Raw genomic sequence first — 21,076 nt, 5'->3', positions numbered from 1 at the left:
CCATGTGATGACTTTGTGGTCCCCAGCATTTGTGGGCTCCTTCTTCCATAAAATATTAAAATATACTTTTGACAATGACACTGATGTAAAGACAAATATATGGATATTGTGTATTAAAAAGTTTTCAGCCTAAAATACTCATTTTTTGGTTTTGACTTTAAAAGAAATGACAGCATTTCCGTGAACTCTAGGCTCTGGGTCTTTATGTTTGCTGGATAAGTCAACCCCCACGGAAGGCTGGGACGGGGACAAGGATGTGGGTGGGTTAAGTCAGAGTTTCTCTGGACAGGGGACACTGTGCGCTCATGCTTCCATATACCTCCTCCCGTGCATGTGCGCAGTCACAGCCACGCATGCGCGCAGTCACACAGGGCCCCGGCAGGTTTCAGCAGCCACGGTGATTTGGTGCTTTGTGGTCTGTGCTTACTACGTCCCTGGGCCTCAAGAGGGCTATGTATCTGTCCTGTTTGACCTGTCATTTGTAGACATTGGGGAGAACACTGTCACAAAAGGCCATTCAGTTGGCCATGTCATTATCCGAGAGCCCCTCCTGAGGGTCTCCTGGGGCCTTGGAGCAGAGGGGTCTGGGGCGTGAGTGGCTGCATGCTGGCTGCTTCTCCGTCTGACCTGTTTGTTTGCAGAGGACCAGCTAGAGCCTCTCTTGGGGAGGGGAGCAGTTACAGCATCTATTACATGTTTAGGGGTTCATTGCTCATATCACTGATTTGCCCAGGATGTCCAAAACCTAGTTTTGCTGCTAAGTGAAAATTGGCAGAGGTATAAGTAACCAGGGTGCTTCTCATAGACGAAAGCCTGCCTATTTCTACTCACGTGGGACTTGCAGGGAATGAGAGCCTCAGAAACCATCCCCTCTGGCCCCGTCGCAGTGACACTGTGGTGATCCTTTAAGCCTGACTCCAGTGCTGTCTGCTTGGTACAGATAATGGAACAAGCCAGAAAATCCTGTCCTTACAATGGGAAACAGCTATTCCTGTAGCCCAGGGTTCGGGAAAGGTTTGGTAGTTCTAGGGGTGGGCCAAGCAAAGCCAGGGAGCCGAGGCTGGGTACTTAATGCTAGAGGCCTGTGAGTGATGGAGTGTATGCCCCACAGTCGTTAAAAGCCAGTATGGTGTGTGCCAGAGACAGTAGATGGCCGAGTGTCCCCATGGGCACCCTGATATCCCATTGCCAGGATTTAAATCCCAAACTGTCCAAACTTGTCCACCCAAACAGCTCTGGGCATTTTACCTAACCTCTCTGGATCTCTTTCCCAGGGCTGCCATAATCAAGGACCACAGACCGGCTGGCTTAAACCAGCAGAAATTTACTGTCTCCAGTCTAGAGGCCAGAAGTCTAGGATCAAGGTGTCTTTAGGGCCACCCTCCCTCTGGAGGCTCTAGGGAGAATTCTTCCTTGTGCCTTCTAGCTTCTGGTGTCCGTTGGTGTTCCTTGGGGCTACATTACTCCAATCTCTGCCCTCAGCACCTTCTCCTCTGTGTCTGTGTCTTCTCCTCATCTTTCCCTGAGAAGGACACCTGCTAAAAATAAAAGATTCTGGAAATTGGGGAAAAAAAAAAAAAAAAAGAAGAAGAGACACTTGCCATTGGAGTTGGAGCCCAGCTGGATAATCCAGAATGGTCTCATTTCCAGGTCCTTAATTCCATCTGCAAAGACACTTTTGCAAATAAGGGCCAATCACAGGTTCTAGGGGTCAGGATGTATTTTAAGGGGGGCTGCCATTCAACCCACTTCACTCCGTTAAGCCTCAGTTTCCCTGGATGTAAACTGGAGAGAGTGCAGGTCTTACCTGTGCTCCAGCCACCCTGTGCTTGCTGTTCCTTGACCCAATCAACCTCTCCTCCCCAGAGCTCTCATACTCAGCTCCTTACTTGGCCTGAGCTCTCTTCTCTCCAGGGGCGGGGTGCCCCCTCTCTTCCCTCCTCTGTGTTCACCTGATCAGTGAAGCCTTTTCCTTTGGACTTAGCATTCCATCACTCAGCTGCATTTTCCTCCTTAGTACCAATCACCCTCTAGCTGCTAAATATTTACTTATTGATTTATTTATAGTCTACCTACACCCACTAACATCTAAGCTTGTAGAGAGAGAACACTTTTTACGTCTTAATTCAGTGCTGTGTTGTCAGCACCTCGAGTAGCATGTGGCACACAGGAAGTACTTAATATGTTTGCTCGATGAATAAATTAATGGATGGATTGTAAGGATTAAAGGAAATACTAAATGTACAAATGTTAAGGACAGTCACTCGCATGTGGGAAGTGCTCAATTAATTGTAATCATTAATGATCATTCTAATTGTGTGCGTTGTGATAGTTTTCATTTCATTATTGACTTTGTTTATAAGGACCCGCTAATGCAGGGGTCCGTGTGATGGAAATGGGAGGACACCAAAGGGATGTGTTCTGTTATCTAAGCATCAGCATGGATCTTCAGGGGCGATGGCAGCGGACGGGGAGGGGGAAGAGTGATGTTTGATGTTGTTCCTTGTACAGATTGGGGTGAATTGGAACAGCAGTTTCTACCTAGTCAAAGGCATTCTTTTGTAGACAAGATTCTCTGAGCTGGGTGTTGGAATGAGGGTCGGGATGCAATTTGGCAAATGGAAAGTGGAAAAATGTCCCTGCTACAGGGGAGACACCGGGCAAGGCTGGGTATAGGAGAGAAGGGAGCCGGGAAGGAGGCAGGGAGGGCAGCAAGGTGTTGGACCAGGTAAGGAGGATGTGGGGACTCAGCAGTATCACAGAAGGGGTCAAACTCAGAGCATAGATTGTGGCTAACAGAGTATATATGGTGTGACCTTTCAGGGATTTGAAAAAGCTGGTCATATTAGGGGCTTTCCCTCTGGATAAACGTTATATATGGATGTATTTTTGTGATGTGATTCGGAGAGTTCACAGGTGTGATAAAGCTTAGCTTAGAAACTCCTGCCGAGATTTGACTGAGAAAGGGGACTTCTAAACTTTGTGGGAATTTTCCAACTTGCCAGGGCCTCACAGGGTGTCTTCCACTTTTTATTCTTCCCGACTCACCCCTAGAGATCTGTGCCTCCCGTCCTCTTTTCTATATTGTTAATGATGTATTTTACAGGCAGAGCCTAGAGCACTGCTTCCTTCCTTACTAATACAGTGAGCAGAGAAAAGAAACTAAATTAAACACCCACCCTTTCGTTTCCCTGATTTGGCCCAACATGCTTAACCAAGTTGAAATTGAATTTGGTGATTCTTCTTCAATTTTCTGTACAGCAGAGGAGCCTGGAGCAGCAGCTGTCAGGACAAGATGACGCTCCCTGCCAGGTTACAGTGTGATATAATTATTTGCCTCACTGAATTAATAATTCAGAAGCCATCGACTTCTAAGTAGACAAAAGACTGTTTGAAAGCATTCTATAGTGTGGCAGTGGCGTGAACCCTTGTGACAGTCTTTCTGGAACTCCTTGGTGCCTTTATACTGGAGGTGGTCAGAATTTTTTTCTCTCCACCAACACAAGGATGGTTGTGTAACTTGGTCATTTAGCACATCCGTCTGTTGGCATCCTTTAGTCAAAGGACATTTTACATATAGGATGACAAACTTACAGAGTCAATGAGGTTGGGGACTGACTTTTTAAAAAGACCCAGGGCGTTGCTTTCAGGGTGTTTTTATTCCATAGCGTGACAAGCCTAGACGTTGCCCATCTGCCAAAAGTAACTCGATTCGATATTTTTTGGGGGATGTCTGGTTTATTCAAATTGTCAGTCAGAGTCCCCACCATGGAACTTACTAATGGGACCTGTGGGGCTGAACAGGGCAGGGATGTCTAGATGTCAGAAAATAAGACTGACTCTGTTAGATTTTACAGAAGCCTGACCCAAGGAGGAGAGGTGAGTCAAGGCCAGGAGGCTGAGTGTCAATCGGCTTCCTCCTCCTCAAAGTAATTAAGAGTGAAGCTCTGGAACTGATGGCCTGGGTTCAAGTCCACGCTCCTCCACTTAGCCACTGAGTGACCTTGAACATGCTTCTTTACCTCTCTGTGGCTCCATTTCCTTATCTGTACAATGAGGATTGTCCTTCCACCTACCACATAAAGTTGTTATGAGGTTTCAATGAAATAAAATATGTAGATGGCCTAGAAACGTACCTGACCTCCAGTGCCTGTGCATAAAAAATGCCCAAGGAGAGTCAGTCGTCACCATGTAATCCTCCAGCAATGGAGCTGCTTCTCTATGCAGGTTATTTCACCCAAGCTCTCCTGTTCTGTCCTTTACAAGAAACTGGAGGGTCACCAGCCCTGACTCACAGATGAAAGCGTCGACCATTACAGCGATTAAACAACTTGCCCCAGATCATAGGGGTACTAAGTAGGGGGTCCAGGTCCACCTGACACCTGTCTGTGTTCATTCTATCCTGTGTGCTGGATCTGATGCTGTCATGAGAGTGGATTTTTTAACTCCTGCAGGATAAGAGATCCTTCTTATGGGTGGGAGAATGGGGTGACATGGAAAGTGGGAGGAAAAAACCCCACAGTGGAAAGACTGCTATAGGGTGGTTGGCCTGGGATTTCAACCTCTAGGCTAAAATATTCTTTCTGAGATTGAGTCCAGTGCTGTCCTATTAGAAAGGTACGTGAGCCACGTAATTTTCCAGCAGCCAGTAATGCAAGAAGAAACAGTTGAGATCAATTTTATTAATACATTTTCTTTAACCTAGTTGTATAGAACTATCATTTCAATGTCTAATCAATAAAAATTATTAATGAGCTATTTTGCATTTTTTTTTTGTAGTAAGTCTCTAAAATCCAATGTATATTTTACACTTAAGGTCATTTCTCCATTTGGACCAGCCACACTTTGAGTGCTCAGTAGCTCCATATGCCTACTGGATGCCATACTGCCCCGTGGAAGTCTGGTACTCTCTTTTTCAAATATTATCAGTTCATTTTGTGGGTAGCTTTTTTCCCCCTAGAAATGCATATCTGTTTTACCAAAGGACAAAAGATAAAAATTTTTACTTTTTACTTTCATAGCCACCTGTTCTGGAGGGAAATTATTTTATGATGTTATGATACTTGGAATATGTGCAGAGTAAAGGGCTGACCTGGTCCATATCAAAACTCTGATAACCTAGAATGAAAGGAGGGCTATACAAATATGTCCACAGAAGTAGAAGGAGCCACCAGAACTGTTAGGTCTTTGAACTGTGGTTCTTGGTAATTCTGAAATAATCATGGCTGTTGACCTTAGAGTTAAAGAGTCTTAGGGCTAGAAAGGATCATAGCAAACATTCTCTCTTTTTTTATATTGAAGTATAGTTGATTTACAATGTTGTGTTAGTTTCAGGTGTATAGCACAGTGATTCAGATATGTGTGTGTGTGTGTGTGTGTGTGTGTGTGTGTGTGTGTATGCACACACACACACACACATATACGCTTACCTTCTTTTTCAGATTCTTTTCTATTATAGGTTATTATAAGATATTGAATATAGTTCCCTGGCTATACAGTAGGTCCTTGTCAATTATCTGTTTTATATATAGTAGTGTGTATATATTATTTACAAATTTCTAGTTTATCCCTCCCCCTCTTTCCTCTTTGGTAACCATAGTTTGTTTTCTGTGTCTGTGAGTCTATTTCTGGTTTGTAAGTAAGTTCATTGGTATCATCTTTTTTAGATTCCATGTATGTGATGTCACAATATTTGTCTTTCTCTGACTTACTTCACTTAGTATGACAATCTTTAGGTCCATCCATGTTGCTGCAAATAGTGTTATTTCATTCTTTTATATGGCTGAGTATTATTCCATTGTATAAATATACACAGCTTCTTTATCCAGTCATCTGTTGATGGATATTTAGGTTGCATCCACATCTTGGTTGTTGTAAATAGTGCTGCTGTGAACATTGGGGTGCATGTATCTTCCCAAATTAGAGTTTTCACCACATATATGCCCAGGAGTGGGATTGCTGGATCACATGGTAAGTCTATTTTTAGCTTTTTATGGATCTCTATGCTGTTCTCCACAGTGGCTCTAGCAGTTTGCATTCCTACCAACAGCGTAGGAGGGTTCCCTTTTCTCCACACCCTCTCCAGCATTTCTCGTGTGTGGACTTTTAGATGATGCCCTTTCTGACTGGTGTGAGGTGGGCAAACATTTTCTTTGAACCACAGAACCTTATTTTTCCAGGGATAAGGATGTGAGTTCAGGGGGAGGAAGACACTTTCCCAGAGTTTCCTGGGTCAGAAGTCTGAGATTAGGAGTTCTCCCAGCTCCTGATCTCCTTCCATAAACTCATATGTCCCCTGCATGGAAACTCACATGTCCCCTACATTGAAACTCACATGTCATCCCCTAAATGGAAGCCCTGGGCTGGATAGAGGCACCCTCTTCATGTGTTTTCCATTCCCAACTGGAAATAGGCCATTGTTATATGGTGTGCCGGCATTGCAGACTCAATGGCAGGGTCATGCTCCCCCTCATCTGTGTGGCAGTGCCATGTGGCCCATGCTTTGCTGCCATCTTCATGCCCATCTGCACACATGGGTGTGTGTATCTCTGCCTCATTTAGTGGCAGTCATGGTCCTTGATTTGAGAGCAAGGGTGATACTCTTTTTTGGAAGTGGAACCTATGTAAAGACCAGTGAATCCACTGTCTGAGGTTCTTGAGTCTTGAGTTTTGAACAGAAGTCACAGTGGGGATTTATGTTTCCGACTGGCAGATCACTTCTTGGGTTCAGTTCTAAATGTCTTAAATATTAACACTTGAACTGATAAACAAACACATTGCCCTCCCCTCAAAAAATTGTTAAGGTCCTGTTTTCTGGAGGTAGAGATGCTAGCAAGCAATCTTCCAGCTTCCATCTGTCCATCCCAAGTGCTGGTCTCCAGCCAAGGTCCCTGAATGGTCAGTTTCTGATCAGGTGTGAGGTCACAGGAACTCTCCTCTGGAATTTCTATCGGATGAGGGGTCCTCACAGAGCACAACGAATCTGCAGCTGTCTAGGCATGAGAGGAACCAGGAATCCTTTGCAATGGATGGTCCCCCTGCATTGCTACTGCACCTCATTCCCACTCTCCATTTCACCCACCTCGGCCCAGCAGTGTGGGAGACCTGCTCTTGGAAAAGCGAGGAGGCTTCTCAGCCATTCCACCTGTGTGCCTGGCCTCAAGGCCTGCAGAGCAAGCGGGCTTCAGATCGAGGGCTTCCTGGTGGGGGTGTTTAGGTGTCCACTTCCTGGGCACAACCTCCCAGATGTCTTCCCTGACCCTCCTCCCTGCATTGGGTGCCGCTCCTCTGCTTACCACCAGTGTCACATCCTGACACTGTGTTGATGATTTGTTCCCAGCCAGGGACCTTCTTGAGGCCCAGGATCATGTACTTTTCTTATTTCTGGATCTACAATGCCTGGGACGTGGGCTGCACTAAATAAAGGCTAGGAGAACTGAACCGAAGTTCCAGCAGCCCCAAACCCAGCCCGGCCCCAGCCCCGCCTGGCCCTGTTGCTTCCCTTGTATTGAGCTGTCTTATCCCCCTGCCACTGGGGAATCCTGCGCCTCTTCATCTGGTTTGCAAGCTGTTGTCTGGGCCATTTATTTCCTCCTCTAATTGTTCTGTCAGTGACCTTTCTAGGGGATGCTGGTTTTTTAATTTTTTTTATTTAATAGAAAGTGGAGACCTTTTGGGTTTATTAATTTTTTGTTTGCCAAGAAAACCCTGATAATAACTGCTAAGACTTCCCAGAAGTTATTAGTTTACAAATTTTAATGACACTCATGATTTATGTATGTGCTTCCCTCCCTCTGCAGCTGTTCATCCCAATTCCTTGGTGGAATTCCTGCTGAATCTGAGTGAATTAATGGAAACAAAACTGCAGATTGGAATGACATTTTTCTTTTTACTAGGCTGTTAATTAAAAGCTTTCCATCCTGTTCGCTGGGCTCTTCATATGCAAGATCCCGATGGCTGGACTGATACAGGCTGGGAAATCCTCCCGCCAGAGCTGGGGCTGCCTTTTGTTTGCTTTTGGTGGTACTAAATCTGGTGAAAACTCCTGAATGGGTCACAGAGCATTCAGTTGAACAGATAATTAATTGAGCATCCGTTATGTAAGCAGGCCTGTGCTCATTGCTGGGAGATGCAGAATAAGTATGCCATGATTGCTGTCCTCGAGGAATGTTCAGTTTGGTTGAAAGATAAGATTAATGCACGTAGGACGCAGCATCAGGCATGTGCAACACACACGCGTATATGCAAAACACACTGCATTCTGTGGTACGTGGCCCTGCTGTAGAAATACTTATATTTTTATTATTATTATACCTCATTCCATGAGGGTGAAAAGCAATTCTAGGAATGAACTAGAGAAATGATCAATGTGGCTCATATATTTTGTTTTGCTGTTTAACATAAAACACCTTATTTCTCCATTAGGATCTGAAACTTTTAGGAGGAGATACTTTTTCATATACCTGTAGTTCTCATAGTTCTCAGAAACACCTGGTAACAGCGGGGATGGAGTATGGGTAGTGCTTAAAGGAGTGGGTTCTGAATTCAGGTTGCCTGGGTGCGAATCCCAGATCTGCTTGCTAGCTGTACAACCTTAAGCAACGTTTTAATTTCTCTAAGCCTCAGTTTACTTACCTGTGTAGTGGGATGATAATAAGACCTATCCCAGTGGAAGCTTCATGAGGAGTCAGTGAAAGAATGCATAGAATGCAAAATGCCTACAATCTAGTTAGTACTTAATGTAATAATTATTGTTTGTTCATAGGCCCATATCCTCCTAGCCCTGCAGCTTGTCAGGCTCCAGGGGACAGCTGTTGCCCATATCTTTAGGAGGTGGGGTGCAGAACACACCTAGAATCCTAAGAACATGATGCCTGGAAATGATACATTTCTGTTGAGAGAATGAATGTTCTGTAGTCTTCTCCTTTACTCACTTGCGCTTGATAAAAGGGAAAGGTTAATATATTACTTGGTTTTCCTACATCAGCTGCTGCTGCTGCGGCTGATTTTGTGTGTAGGATGCAAAGCACAATCTGATTTAAGTTCCCCTAATGGTGTTGGGTTAACTCGTCTGTTGCTGGTTATTTTCTTTTTAATGCAACTACTGGGGGATGCAAGCCCTTTGAAGAGCTTTGTTACCCAAGGAATTAACATGGAAGGCAGGGTGGGGTCATCCATGTGTCGCAAACTTGGTGTATCCTCAGAATTACTTGTGGAATGTGTTAAAAAAAATCTAGATTCCTGGCTCCTACCCAAGATGTTCCAATTTAGTGAGACTGGGTGTTACTCAGGATATATACTTTAAAAAATTCCCTGGTTGGTTCTGATTTTCAGGTAGTTGGGGACCACTGAGCTCAGAGGAAGCTAGGCTCCCCTCAGTTACTGATTAACTGGATTTCTCATGCTATCCTTCTGTTTGCTCATCAATAAAAGTATTAAATGAAATGATCTCTCAAGTCCAAGTCCAAGTCCACAGACTCTACCAATCTGGGAAGTCAAACAGGAAACACACACAGGATTTATGATGCCCAGCAGATAACTTCTATGAGCTAACGGCCCGCTGGTGAGCACAGCCACCCTCCTTAAATATCCAGTGGTGCCAGCCACATGCATCTCTCACGGATGGAGAGCAGCTAATTGGCAGGTATTAGCCAGAACACCTGTCGTGACTACTTAATTTAAATTCATTAAATAGAGAGCATCATTTAATCTATGAAACTCTGTTTCCCCCAAAAAATATAGAGAGAAGAGTTTTCCCTAAATATCGAGACCTCAGACATTTTACTTTGCTTGAGAATAGAGAAGTGCAGCTCTGAAGAAGCACATCTGGATTGCAGATTTCATATTTTCCTAGTTATGATGGGGAAGAGGTTTCTTTTCATGGCCTAGTCTTTTTTCTTCCACTAGGAAGGACCCTGACATGTATAAATCTTGACTTTGTCCAGTGTCTGAGAGAATGTGACCCTTTTGTATGGATGGTGTCTGTTGATTGTTATTTTATGTTATTTTTCCCTTCCCCCAAATGCAGTGCCATTTTATCAGCATCATAAATAACCCCACTGTTTGGAGAAGGGGCGTGGAATTCTGCTCACCCCCTTCTCCAGCCTGAGCTCCCTCTCATTTTCTCAGCAGTAGATTCATTAGCCTTCTAATGAAGTTAATAAGCAAACAGGAGCAGACAGTTCCTTCTAAAATAACATTTATAAATGGATGCACTTCCCGACTCTCTAAGAGAAGCCCTAATTTATTTCCCTGCCAGATGTCCACATGCGTAGAACTGATAGGTGGGTCCTTGGAATGTGGTTTGAAGCCAAAAAAAAAAAAAAAAAAGAGGAAAAATTTCAATTCACACGGAGCCTATTTCCAAATTTATAGAAGAGTGGATTTTTCATACCCCGTTCCTGCTTACATATGTAATGACTATAAAGATGAGATAGTCAAGCTTTTATAGTTACTTTCTCATCTTTTGGTGGCCAATTACTTTATTGGACATAGACTGTAAATGTCATTAGGAGGCTTCTGGCAGCTTCTCCACAAATACCATTGCTGTAGACTTTACTTGGGGAGCAATAAACTGGTAAAAAAAGACCTCTTCTTTCCGTTACGTTTCTGTGAGTTGTTTTTTTTTTTGTTTTTTTTTTTTTTTTCAGAAACACTGAACTTACAAAGGAAGCATTTCACAGCTTACTGCTGCTTCCAAATTGTTTGTGCCCAAGTTAAAGCTAAAGTGAAGTCTTAAAATGCAATACATAGCATTTGTCTTTTGAAAGATTTTCCTTTCAAGGGTACTAATCTCTTAAGCTGGTATATTTGTAGTCATTGCCACATGAACTCATGGCCTGTCTCATATTTCTGGGAAGAATGTGAGGCCTGTATAATTAAACATTCTATTTTACAGATGGATAAAATAAGGTCTTGAATGGGTTGGTGGTCAGTGAGTTCAGATCTGGTGCCCAGCTCCAGGTCTACCAGATCTCAGCAGGCCCATGCTCTTGCTGTTAAATTAAGTCACTCCTTCCTGGCTTTTCCAGCTCTGCAGCCACTCACATTTCATTAGAGACCTATGGCCAAGGGACCTCTTTGGGGACTAGGAATGGGTTTCCTTGGATATTTGTCTAAGTGATTTTCAATTCTGGGGGATCATGAGAATCACCAGGGAAATATATGAAAAGCCAGTTTCCTGGGCCTTATTCCAAACTGACTGAATCAATTTCTGGGATCAAGATCTAGGAATTTATGGTTTTAAAGAATTCCCCGCTTGATTTTGATATAACCACTGACCTAAGAGGCTTCATGGCCATTTTTATTCTGAAAGGCCCATGAAAACTTATTTTGGGGAACCTTCCCCCCAGCATAGCGCCATGCCCTCTTACCCGTTTTCCTTACGGCTGACTCAGAATGACAAGCACAATCGTTCATGCAAAAATACATAGTTGCACCCTCCTCTTTATAAATGACAACCATAAAGGTTAGTAACTGGAATGAGCTTTGGCTCGTGCTAATTAGCTCACATTCTGTCAGCATCAGGCTTGTTTAATTGGGCAATTAACATTGATTTCAGAGAGTGGTGCTACAGGAGAATGGTCGTAAGGTCCTGCCCTCCATGGAGTTGTGTTGCGATAACCCATAGGGGTGAGTTGGCAGCTGGAAATCTAGGCTCCCTGGGGATCAGAGAGCACAACAAATGGGGAATGGGTTTCAGGTGACTTTGGAAAGCTTTCTATTCATAAGTTTTGGTGGCAAGGGACAGAAATCATCACTTACTTAAGCAACGTATTGGATTTGTTGGAAGGATAATGCTATGGCTCAACATTTGGAGGGAGAGAGAACAGCAAAACCTCAGGAATAACAAAATCCTAAGCATCTCCAGGGACCGTGGATTGTCATGCTGTACTCTACATTTCCAGGGAGCAGGACAACTGGATGTCACAGCTCTGCTCTCTGGTGTGCTGTCATCATATGACAACAACCTTCCCTGTGGTTTCAATTCCTGAGAGAAGGAATTGAAGAGACCACTTGAGTTAAGTAGTCAAAACATTAAGTGTGTTCAGGGGTGAGAATTTCCTGGCTAGGCTGTCTCCCTTGTCCATTCCTATGCATCGGGAGACTGGGACCACCAGAAAGCTAGGAGGGTTCTGGGAATACCGGACCAATCACCTTCACAGGTATCACATGTTTTCTGAGGTATTCTAATGTAGGGGTGACTTAGACTTAAAATTTGCAAAATGTTAAAGAACATCCCTTCAATTGTACTATTGATTTAAAGATTTTCATTTAAACAAACTTATGGTTACCAGGGGGGAAGGGGGCGGGGAGAGATAAATTTGGAGTTCAGGATTTGCACATATTAACTACTTATTAACTATTGTATATAAAATAGATAAACAACAAGGTCCTATTATATAGCACAGGGAACTATGTTCAATACCTTATAATGACCTACAATGAAAAAGAATATGAAAAGGAATATATATATATATATATATATGTGTGTGTGTGGGTGTGTGTGGGTGTGTGTGGGTGGGTGCATCTGAATCACTAAGTTGTATACCAGAAATTAGCACAACAATGTAAATTGAGGGATGGGGTATAGCTCAGTGGTAGAGTGTATGCTTAGCACAGGGTCCTGGATTCAATCCCCATTACCTCCATTAAAAAAAAAAATAAAAAAACCAAAAGAAACAATATAAATTGACTATACTTCAATAAAAAAAGACTTTCATTTATTATGTGTTAGGGAATGTGCTAGGAGTTTTATGGATAAACATATCACCTATAACAACCTGGCAAGGATTTGATCCTACATTAGTGATCCTGGGGTTCTGACAGCAAGCCAGTAATGGAGATTAAACTTGACTTCAGGTCTTAAAAAACCATAAAATCCATGCTTGTCTCCCCAGATAGTTTTAAATTGAAGGTTCAGTTATTGAGCACCTTCTCACTGCAGTCCTGGGCACTGCATTTCCACATCTGTTTCCCTGAACTTTAAGCAATGCACCATGGTTCTAACAGAGTCTTCACAAATGATGGTGTTATGATTGGTCAGATATATTCTTTAAAATTCTTATTTTTTGAATACCCCACCATCACCACCTCACCCAGAGATGCAGCTAGAATGCTCTTAATCAACCACAGATACTCATCCATTCCTCTTGTGAAAGGTGGTTTTGATCACACACATTTTTAATTGAAATTTTTGTTGGGATAATTAAAGATTCACAAGAAGTTTTAAGAAAAAATACAGAGAGAACTTGTGTGTACTTTATCCAGTCTCCCCGAATGGTAATTCTTTGCCGAACTATAATATAATATCACAACAAGGGTACTGACACTGATACAATCTACCAACAGATTCCCACAGGTTTAGCTGTTCTCATTTTAGTGAGTGTGTTTGTGTGTGTGTGTGTTTGTGTATGTGTGTGTAGGTTTGTCCATACACTACTGCAGTCCTAGACACTCTCTAGTGTTTCCCTTTCATAATCAAACCCACTTGCCTTTCCCCAAACCCCTAGTTACTAAACCTTGGCAACCACTAACCTGTTCTCCATTTCTAAAATTTTGTTATTTCAAAAATGTTATAAAAGTTGAGTCATACATATGTAATCTTTTCCACGTAGCGTAATTCTCTGGAAACTCATGCAGGTGGTTGTGTGTCGGTGGTTTGTTTCTTTTTATTGATGAGTAGTAATCCATGGTATGGATATACCACAGTTTGTTTAATCTTTTACCTATTGAAGGACGTTTGGGTTGTATTCAGTTTTTGGCTATGCAAATAATGTTGTTATGAATATATGAGTACAGGTTTTTGTGCAAACAGTCTTAATTCCTCCAGGATAAATGCATAAGAGTCTAATTCTTGGGTCACATGGTATGTGTGTGGTAAGTTTTATAAGAAACTGACAAACTTTTTCAGAGAGGCTGTACATTTATATTCCTACCAGAAATGTATAAGCAATTCATTTTTTTAATATCTCAGCATTTGTTGTTGTCACTGTTTGTTGTTGTTGTTGTTTGGGTGTTTTTGGCATTGGTTTCAGTCATTCTAGTCAGTGGGCAGTGATACCTCATTGTGATTTTTATTTGTATTTCATTGTTGTACAATTTTTCATGTGCTTTTTGTCATCTGTATATTCTCTCTGTTGAATGTCTGTTCATGACTTTTGCCTACTTTTTAAAAACCACTTGATGAAGTATGGTTAAAAAGCTGTACATGTTTAACGTATACGATTTGATAAGTTTGGGAGTTAAGTCTACACTCGTGAAACCACCACCACAATCTATGCCACAAACATATCCGTAACCTCTGAGAGTTTCCTACTACCCTCTTTATTTTTATTTTTTGTGATGAGAATGTTTAACATAAGATCTACCCTGTAAGCAAAATTTTAATTATACAATGTAATACTGTTAGCTATAGATCTATGCTGTAGAGTAGATCAATTAGGACATAATCATCTTGTGTAACAAACTTCAAACCCTTTGACTAATACTGGTCCATTTCCTCTCCCCACCACCAGCCCTTGACAATCAACAGGCTACTCTCTGTTTCTTCAGGTTTATCGTTTTAGATTCCTTATGCAAGTAGTACCATGTAGTATTTATCCTTCTGTGTCTGGCTTATTTCACGTAGTATGTAACATCCTCCAGTTTCAGCCATGTTGTTGCAAATGGTAGGGTTTCCATCTTTGTTAAGACTGAATAATATTTCATTGCACAGAGGGTACAAAATTTCATTGTTTTAATCCATTCATTCACTGATGGACATTTATTTATTTATTTTTTAACTTTATTTAAATTGAATTATAGTCATTTTAGAATGTTGTGTCAGATTCCAGTGGAGAGCACAATTTTTCAGTTATACATGAACATACATATATTGATTGTCACATTTTTTTCTCTGTGAGCTATCACAAGATCTTGTATATATTTCCCTGTGCCATACAGTATAATCTTGTTTATCTATCCTGCATATGCCTGATGGACATTTAGGTTGTGTCCATGTCTTGACAATTGTGAATAATGCTGCAATGAATTTGGGAGTACAGATATTTCTTTGAGATCCTGATTTCAATTCCTTTGGATATGTACCCAGAAGTGGTATTTTTGGAAATACGGTAGTTCTATTTTTATTTTTTTGAGGGCCCTTCATACTCTTTTCCACAGTGGCTGTAGCAGTTTACATTCCAACCAACAGTGTGCAAGTGTTCCCTTTTCTCTACATCCTCCCAAGCATTTGTTCTCTCTCTTGTTGTTTTGAGAATAGCCATGCTAACAGGTGTGAGGTGGTAGCTCATTATGGTTTCAATTTGCATTTCCCTGATGATTAGTGTTGTTGAATACCTTTGTATGTGTCTGTTGGTCATTTGTGTATCTTCTTTGGAGAAATGTCTATTCAGTCCCTTTGGCCACTTTTTAGTTGGGCTTTTTTTTTTTTTTCCTGTTATTGAGTTGTATAGAGTTCCTTATATATTTTGAATATTAATCCTTTATCATGCTGATATATGATTTGAAAATATTTTCTCCCATTCTGTAGGTTGCCTTTTTATTTTGTTGGTTGTTTCTTCTGCTGTGCAGAAGCTTTATGTCTGATGTAATCCTACTTGTCTATTTCTGCTTTTGTTGCTTGTGCTTTTGGCGCCATATCCAATAAATCATTGCCAAGGCTAATGTCAAGAAATTTTTTCCCTATTATTTTATTTGAAGAGGTTTATAGTGTTTATGATGTTAGGTCTTATGTTTAAGTCTTTAATCCATTTTGAGGTTTTTTTTTTTTTTTTGGTGTGTTGTAAGATAAGGGTCCAATTTCATTCTTTGGCATGTGGATATCTAGTTTTCTCAACATCATTTGGTGAGGAGACTATCCTTTCTTCATTGTGTGTTCTTGGCACCTTTGTCAAAGATCAGTTGTCTGTATATGTGTAGGTTTATTTCTAGACTTTCTATTTTATCCCATTGGTTTACATGTCTGTTTTTATGCCAGTACGTATTATTTTGAATACTGTAGCTTTGTAATATATTTTAAAATCAGGAAGTGTGACGCTTCCAACTTTGTACATTTTTGCTCAAAACTGCATTGGCTATTCAGGGTCTTTTATGGTTTCTTATGAACTTTAAAATTGTTTTTTGTTCTAGTTCTGTATAAAATGCCATTGGGGCTTTAATCGGGATTACATTGAATCTGTAGGTCATTTTGAGTAGGATGGACATTTTAACAATATTAATTCTTCAAACTGTGGAGGTGACTGTCATTCCATTTACTGGTGTTTGCTTCAGTTTCTTTCATCAGTGTTTCACATAGTTTTCAGTGTACAGGTCTTCTACCTCCTTGATTAAGTTTATTCCTGCAACTTTTTTGACTTTATTAGTTTTAAAGTAAAAGAAAAATTTAGGGTTTCCTTTTTTTAAATTGAAGAATAGTTGATTTACAATATTATATTATTTTCAGTTATACAACATAGTGACTCAATATTTTTATGGATTATACTCCACTTACAATTTTTGTTACGTGTGTACTTAAGCATTTCGTTTTCCTTGAAGTGATTATAAATGGTGTTGTCTTTTTAATTTCAGTGTCCACTATTTATTTTTAGTGAATAGAAACAGAAATGCATTCGTTTTTTGTGTGCTGGTCTTATATCGCATGACCTTGATCAACTCATATTTGTGTTTGATGCTTACTGTGGACTTAGTGCTGTACTAGGTGCCTACTGTACATTGTGGAATATATCACAGAACAAGGTGACGTTCCCCATTGAGGGCTCTGAGTCCCGAAGATTTGGCTCTACTAGGACCGCACCTTAGGTCACTTCACTTAATGAGACTTACTCTGTGCAATATCTGTGCTAAGTACTTTGGGCCATGCATGGATGTAGAAGGGATTTTCACTCTTAGGAACCTCCAACAGAGAGAGAGGTGAAGAGAGCGAGACATAGAGAACTATACACCTTTTATGTTATATTTTGGTAAGAAATATAATACAAGATTAAAACAGAGGCATGAGAAAGAAAGGTAGGAATTGTAGCTTTGGGAGATAGAAAGAAGCTTAGGCAAAGAGCAGCATATGAGGTGGGTCTTGAAGGGAGAGAAGGACTTTGTTGGCAATGTGAGGAGATGGGCATGCTAGATGGAGAAATAAAGTAAAGTCCAGGGAAGGGAATGGCCAGGCTGAGTCTGGAGGATGGTTGGGAGACCAGTGGGGTTGAAATGCGGATGCAGTGCGGGAAGATGACCAAGGAAGAGGCTGGGCAGGAAGTGAAAGTCACATTGGGGAAGAATTTGATGCCTGATTGTGTAATTTAGAAGCTTTTCTGTAGGGTAGAGACGAAAGAGCAAAAGGTTCATGAACAGCAATTGTAAAATATTAGCTGTGTTTTAGGAAGATGTGTTTAGAATGGGTGATTTAGTGTGGGGGAAAAATTGTAGGCGGGAGGATCAGTTCTGAGGCGGTCATGACAGCCCTGTTGCCCTTTCCCTCTTGTGCATGTACGTGTTTACGTCTGTGCTTATTTATCTGCCTACCTCTGTAGACTGCCCAATGATCGAATGTTATTTAACGGGTCAGGGATGAGGAAGGCTCAAAATCCACTCTCTTGAGGGAAGCCAAAAACTTCCTCTCCATTCCCCTGAATCTGTGACTGGCTCTCAGGTGTATAAACATGAGGTCTATACCTTTGGGGTTAAGGTGTGATAATGGGCTCATCGGGCTGGACCCCGCGAAGGCTGTCAGGAACCAGGCGTGCTTCATTGGCTTTCTCTACTCAGACAAAGGTCAGCCTTGAGCATTCTGAAAGAGCGGGGCAGAGGACAAAGGAAGTGACTGACTTCCTAACGTTATTCCATTTTATTCCTCTCTGTGGGGATATGGGAGGCAGGGTAGTAACAATGTAGACTGAGAAGAATTTGGAATTGGACCTAATTCTGATTGCCTTTGATACGCTGGTACTTTGTATTGGCATTCTCTTGAAACACATCTGCCGGATTCCCTAGGACTTGAGAATTGAAATACTGTACAAGATTTTGTCTGGCCAACAAGGAAGAAACAATGAGTTTCCTAAATTTCTAAGTTTTTTTTCTTTTTGTTTTTGTATATTTAAACTTTTATGCAAAATTTCACTAATAAAAATAATTTTACAAAACTTGAAAAATGAAGCGTACTATAGAAAAATTAGCCACAATCTATAATCCCATTTAAAACCATTTAGTTTCAGCATATATACATTTTTTTACCTATACAATTTTACATAATTGTGATTCTCTCATATAAACAATTTTGTTTCTTATTTTCATATAACATTTGATGAAGAATTTTTCCATGTTATTCAAAATGTTTCACAAACATAATTTTAATGTTTGCATAATAGTGTATTGTATTGCTGCTCTGTAATTTACTTAACTTTATTCATTCCTCTATTTTTAGAGATTCAGATTGTTTTACAGTTTTTCACTGTTTTAAAAATGTTGCAATGAATATCTCGATACATAAATCTTTTTTTTGTCTGCATTTTAGATTATTTTCTTAAGACAGGTTTTAGAGTAGAAAGTTGAAGACTGTATACATGTAAACCAGGTTATGAGACAGATACATTTCTGAACCTCTTATGCTAGAAAAAAATCTCTGAAATTTAAACAGAAAAGTTACATAGTTTCAGTGTGTATGTGTGTGTGTTTTTGCATGAATATTACACATAAGATTTACATGCTCTAGGGTAATTAGTGTGCCTAAAATTATTGTAAAACTATTGAAATAAGACTTGGGTAGTGAGATTCTGGAAGATGGTGTATCCCCAGACTCCAAGAAGAGCATACATGTTCCCTGCTGACTGAGCATTTCCATCTGAACTGATGAGATGAAAACAACAGCAACCACATCAATAGTAGTAGCTGCTCACACTTTCTAAGCACTAACTCTCAGGAGCTGATTGAAGTGCTTTCTGTATGTGTAACTCAGCCATATTAAAAATTGCTAGGTAAAGACTGCTGTCATCCTAAATGACTCTCCCAAGGCTGTGTACTTAGTAGATGGTAGAGCTGGGATTTGGATGCAGACACTCAGACCATCACTAAGATCTGATTGAGGTTGGGAGTTGTTATCTGGGCTCCCAACAGTCTAAGATTTATAATGCTCTTAGTGCAAGACCTTGGTGCCAGACTCATCTGGAGGAAGGAGACTAAGGAAATTCCTACTGGATTATACCCACGACTCCTCCAACCCAAGGCATTACCTGTGATGGGAGGGTCTTGTCTCTTTCTTTTGGAGAACGTTTGGAATCGGTCTCATTATCTCCACTGTTCGCTTAATAACCCCTGAGGGACTTGTTGAGCAGAGACTTACCTGTTCTGTATCTGCTTACCTGTTTCCTGTGCCTGCTCACCGGTATGTTTCTGAGACTCACTGTACAGAGAGGTTGAAAGCACAGACCCTAGTGCGTACTGCCTGGGTTCCAAACTAAGCTCTGCCACTTCCTGGCTGTAAGCTTTGGGCAGTGACTTCTCTGGGCCGCCCTCCATCATCTCTAAGGTGTGAATGATGACAGTACCTACCTCCCTGGGAGGCTGAGAGATGCCTGGAGTTAATAATGGTCAGGTGTTTGGAAGTCTGTGCTCTGTGACTGCTTCAGTTCCTCTTAGGACCAGCCTGCCTTTTGTCCTCATCCCTCAGGGCTCCAGTCAGGACTTATTCCCACATTTCCCAGACACAATCAGCAAATACTGTGGAGCCCTCCCACGTGCTGGTAGACCCTGCAGGTGGAGGGGGGCACACAGACCCCCTTCCTGCTCCTGGTGTGCCTCCCTCCAGCGTGGAGGTGGACAGTGGCCCAGTGCTCTCTGCAGCGGTTGAGGGACAGCATGGGCTGCACCGGACAGCGAGAGGGCGCGAACCTCCCCAGCTGGACGATCCTGGAAGACTTTTCTGGATGTATCAGTTTCTTGGTGCCGCTGTAACAAATACCACAAGCTAGGCAGCTGAAGCCACAAGAATGTATTTTCTCACAGTTCTGGAGGCTGGAAATTTAAGGTGTCAGCAGGGCTGGTTCCTTCTGAGGGCCATGGACGAGCATCTGTTTAAGCCTCTCTCCAGCCTGGTGGTTTGCTGGCAACCTTTGTGCACCATGACTTGTGGAAGCATCGCCCTGTCTCTGCCTTCTTGCTCACCTCGCTTTCTCCCTCTGTGTGTTTGTGTGTGTGTGTGTGTGTGTGTGTGTGTGTGTGTCTGTGTGTCTGCATCCAAATTTTCCCTTTTTACAAGGACACCAGTCATACTGGATTAGAGGCCACCATACTCCAGTGCAACCTCATCTCAACTCATTACATCTGCAACAAACTTGTTTCCAGATAAGGTCACATCTTGAGGTACTGGAGAAAGGACTTTAACCTATTAGTTTTTCGGGGGGACTCAAGTGCACCCACACTACTGGGGAAGCACCCATAGCTGGGGATGAAGGATAAGGCAGAATTAATCAGGAGCTGAGGGGTTGGGAAGGAGGCGGAGGGGAACATTCCAGGTAGCCCTATGCAGAGATTCTGTGGTAGGTGAGAGTGTCCCTTTTCAAGGATCAAAGTCATCCAGTGGGTGAGGGGAGAGGGGTCTGTCAGATGTGGGGAGGTGGCAAGGGGGTGCCTGTGGTGTCTTGTCAGCCCTTTAAAACAGGTTTGGGCACATGGGAGACACCTAAAAGGCTTTAGGCAAGGGTGTGCCATCATTGGATGAATGCTTTAAGGACCTATTATTACTTTTTTTAAAATTTTATTTATTTTATTTAACTTTTTATTACTGATTCTGAATTGTTGTAAATGGAACATTTTCTTTTCTTTGTTTTGTACTTGTAACTCCTGATATGCAATTTTCTTTTCATGCATTTTGTATGTTTATCTGTTGGGGACTTGTTTTCCTTATCATTTGTAAATTTTAAAAATATAATACATAAACTGAAAACAGTTGAATCTGATACCTGCATTTCCCCCATTCTGTTTTTTCCTGCTATCGTAGTTTTGCTTTTCATAAAGTAGTTCCACATTTTGTAAATAATCAAATCTGCTCATCTTCATTTTTAAAAAATCACATTCCTTCTTAGCTTGA

General features: G+C 41.5%; 1 protein-coding gene across 1 annotated transcript in view; it reads left to right on the top strand.

The window, feature by feature from the left end:
* Positions 1–21,076, top strand: part of SORCS3 (sortilin related VPS10 domain containing receptor 3) — a 565,499-nt gene that overhangs the window by 181,546 nt on the left and 362,877 nt on the right. The gene's annotated exons all lie outside the window — the stretch shown is intronic.

Source organism: Camelus ferus, chromosome 11 (genome assembly GCF_009834535.1).
Source record: "Camelus ferus isolate YT-003-E chromosome 11, BCGSAC_Cfer_1.0, whole genome shotgun sequence".
NCBI lineage: Eukaryota > Metazoa > Chordata > Mammalia > Artiodactyla > Camelidae > Camelus > Camelus ferus.
This window is presented reverse-complemented; position numbering and strand designations above follow the sequence as displayed.